Source organism: Glycine max, chromosome 6, assembly GCF_000004515.6.
Source record: "Glycine max cultivar Williams 82 chromosome 6, Glycine_max_v4.0, whole genome shotgun sequence".
Lineage (NCBI taxonomy): Eukaryota > Viridiplantae > Streptophyta > Magnoliopsida > Fabales > Fabaceae > Glycine > Glycine max.
Window position 1 is genome coordinate 28206506 of NC_038242.2, and position 4129 is coordinate 28210634.

Consider the following 4129-nt stretch of genomic DNA (forward strand, 5'->3'; position numbering starts at 1 on the left):
TGAGCCATAGATGCTAAGGGAGGAAAAACATAAGCAACTAAATAATTGACAATGTTAGCAAACCAGGGAGTAGAAAGAGAATCAGAAATACTATATAATATATACAAATGATCATCCGGGAAATCATCCTGAATGGGTGAATCCTCATCAGACACACGTTCGATCCGACTCAAATGATCAGCAACTAAATTTTGTGCTCCGCTCCTATCACGGATCTCCAAGTCAAACTCTTGGAGCCAGAGCATCCATCAGATCAATCTAGGCTTTGAATCAGCCTTCTTCAACAAGTACTTTAGAGCTGCATGGTTAGTATAAATAATAATGCGAGTACCAAGCAAATAAGAATGAAATTTTTCAAGAGCAAAAATTATGGCTAGTAGCTCTTTCTCAGTAGTAGTATAATTCGCTTGGGCAACATCTAAAGTCCTAGAAGCATAATATATCACCCTAGGCAATTTATCAATTTCCTGAGCAAGGACAGCCCCCAATGCATAATTTGATGCATCACACATAAGCTCAAAAGGGGTTGTCCAGTCGGGTGCCTTGATGATGGGTGGTAGGCAGTTTTCTTTTGAGGCAATCAAAAGCCTCTTTGCATTTATCATTAAAGTCAAACTCCACCTCCTTTTGCAACAAGTTGGATAGTGGAAGGGCTACCTTGCTAAAATCTCTTATAAAGCGCCTGTAGAATCCTGCATGACCAAGAAAAGATCGCACTCTCGCATGCAAGAGCGGCGAGGCAATTGTGAAATAACATAAATTTTTGCAGGATCCCCTTCAATGCCCTTATTGGAAATAATGTGGCCTAAAACTATACCTTGCTCAACCATAAAATGACATTTTTCAAAATTTAAAACAAGATTAGTTCCAATGCATCTATTCAAAACCTTTTCCAGACTATCCAAACAAATATCAAAAAAGGATCCATATACAGTGAAATCATCCATAAACACCTCTATGCAATTTTCTAAAAAATCACTGAAAAAAATGATCATGCACCGCTGGAAGGTACCAGGGGCATTGCACAGGCCGAAAGGCATCCTCCTATAGGCAAAAGTGTCGAAGGGGCAGGTGAATGTGGTCTTTTCCTGATCCTCAAGAGCAATAGCGATTTGGATATAACCAGAAAAGCTATCAAGGAAACAGTAGTGAGATTTACCTGCCAGGCGTTCAAGCATCTGGTCAACGAATGGCAGGGGAAAATGGTCCTTTTTGGTAACCTGGTTCAGCCTCCTATAGTCAATGCAAACTCTCCAACTGTTATGCACCTGAGTAGGAATCAACTCCTCCTTCTCATTTTTTATCACGGTGAGGCCGGTTTTCTTCGGGACTACCTGGACAGGACTCACCCATTGGCTGTCGGAGATAGGATAAATGATTCCAACTTGCAAAAGCTTGGTTACCTCCTTCTTCACTACATCAAGAATCACCGGGTTGAGTCTTCTCTGTGGCTGTCTTACTGGTTTAGTCCCATCCTCTAAATTTATCCGATGCATACATGTGGATGGGCTAATACCAAGAATGTCTGCCAGGGTCCAGCCTATAGCCTTCTTATGCTTCTTGAAAACTGATAACAACTTCTTCTCTTGCTCATCAGCAAGGGAGATAGATATAATTACTAGAAAACTTTTGCTATCATCCAAGTAAGCATATTTTAAATTTGATGGCAGAGGCTTCAATTCTGGTGTGGGCAGCTGGATAATGGTAGAAAGAAATGGTTTCTCAGCCTATACCTCATAAAGAAAGTCAGAGGTATGTGTACTTCCTAAAACATGGTTAGTTCTATTTGACTCTAGAAAATCAATCTCAAGAGGTAAAACATCACCAGACATGTAATCAATATCAATTTCAGATTCACTCTCAGCATCAAATTCAGCCATATGATCAAGTACAAATTCAGATTCAATGCATGAAGAGTGACAGGCATGCAGATTAGAATGAAGATCAGTCATGTATTCATCAACAATATGGTCAATTATTTCAGCGCGAAATACAGAAAGACCTTCAGATGGGTGTTTCATAGCATCAAGAATATTAAAATGAACAGTTATATCACCAAACTCCATAGATAGTGTGCCTGCATATACATCTATCTTAGTTCTAGCAGTTTTCATAAAAGGTCTGCCTAGAATGATGGGAACTGATCCTTGAGAAAATCCCTCCTCCATATTCAAAATATAAAAATCAACAGGGAAAATCAGTTCACCAACTCTAACTAAGACATCCTCTATGAAACCAGTAGGATAGGCAACACTTCTATTAGCTAAATGAATTACCACATTAGTTGACTGCAAAGGACCAAGAGATAGAGAATTAAAAATAGACAAAGGCATAACGCTAATAGAAGCTCCTAAATCTAGCATGGCATTGTTAAACTTATTGTTCCCTATAATACAAGGTATGCTGAATGTACCTAGATCTTTACATTTTTCAGGGATTTGGGGAACAGATTTACCAATCAATGTCGAGACATTTCTGCACATACTAATTCTTTCACTTCCTTTAAGCTTCCGCTTATTAGTGCACAACTCCTTCAAGAATTTAGCATATCTTGGAATTTGCTTTATTGCATCCAGCAGAGGTATGTTTACCTCTACTTTTCTAAATGTTTCCAAGATCTCCTTCTCTGCTTCTTCCATTTTTTTGTTGGAAATTGCTCTTGGAGGGAATGGAAGAGGGATATGCTGCTTCTGTAAATCAGAATTACCAGTGGAAGATTCACCTGCATAGAAATTGTTAGGTAACTTACTCTTTAAATTTTTGTCATCATCTTTTTCTAGAGTAGAGTGAAGTTGGGCAGGTTCATTTGCGGATGAGGAAGATGTTGCTGATTGAGGTCCTTGACACTACTTTCCCGACCTCAATGTAATGGAACTCACATTTTTGGGATTCAGGACAGATTGAGAAGGTAATCTATCAGAATTTTGGGATTGTTGTTGATTTAACTGTGTAGCCAATTTTCCCATCTGATTAGTTAAGCTCTGAATGGAGGCTCCGGTCTCTTGTTGAAACTGCATGTGTTTGCATAGTCCTTTGCCTCACAAGTTCTTCAAGGGAAGGTTGCGGAGGAGCCTCAACTGTTTGTTGTTTCTGGGGCTGTTGCTATTGTTGTTGTTGCTGTTGGATTGGTGGAGGAACGTATGGTCTACTTGGGCCAGCAGCATTCTAGAAATAAGGCTGTTGTTGTTTTTACTGTTGTTGTGAAGGATTCGACCATTTAAGGTTGGGATGATTCCTCCACCCGGGATTGTACCTGTTGCTGGAGAGGTCATAATTGTTCTGTTGTGGCTGATTTTGCTGCTGAGGTTGAGGAGGTCTATTGTAGATGTTTGCAGCATAAGCTTCAGGCTATTCAATTGCTTCAAATTGTTGCACAGAAGGGCAAAGGTCTATGTGGTGGTCGGCAGAGGAGCATAAACCACAGAGTCTGGCGACTGGTGCAGATTTCTTATTCATGGCCAGTTGGGTTACTAGGTTAACCAAGGCATCTAGTTTACCTTCAAGCTTCTTAGTCTCAGCTGATGAAGATGAATTCGTGGCTACTTCATGCACTCCTCTAATGACAATAGCATCATTTTTGGCACTAAATTGCTGGGAGTTGGAAGCCATCTTCTCAATTAAATTTCTGGCTTCAACAGGGGTCATGTCTCCAAGGGCTCCACCACTGGCAGCATCTATCATACTTCTCTCCATGTTACTGAGTCCTTCATAAAAATATTGGAGAAGAAGATGCTAATAAATCTAGTGGTGAGGGCAACTGGCATATAGTTTTTTAAATCTCTCCCAGTATTCATATAGGCTCTCTCCACTGAGTTGCCTAATGCCTGAAATATCCTTTCTGATGGCCATGGTCCTGGAAGCAGGGAAAATTTTTTCTAAGAATACTCTCTTGAGGTCATCCCAGCTCGTGATGGACCTTGGAGCAAGGTAATATAGCCAGTCCTTTGCCACTTCCTCTAAAGAATGAGGAAAAGCCTTCAGAAATATGTGATCCTCCTGGACATCTGGGGGTTTCATGGTGGAGCAGACAATATGGAATTCTTTGAGATGTTTGAGTGGGTCTTCACCTGCAAGGCCATGAAACTTTGGAAGCAAATGGATCAGTCCAGGTTTAAGAACATATGGGACA

The 4129-nt window shown here is 40.4% G+C and overlaps 1 non-coding gene across 1 annotated transcript; it reads left to right on the forward strand.

The window, feature by feature from the left end:
* The first annotated feature begins 3739 nt into the window (after positions 1 to 3739).
* LOC113001993 (small nucleolar RNA R71) lies at positions 3740 to 3846 on the forward strand. The gene has a single exon (XR_003267524.1). It is a non-coding gene; the product is annotated as a small nucleolar RNA R71 (small nucleolar RNA).
* Positions 3847 to 4129: the final 283 nt, after the last annotated feature.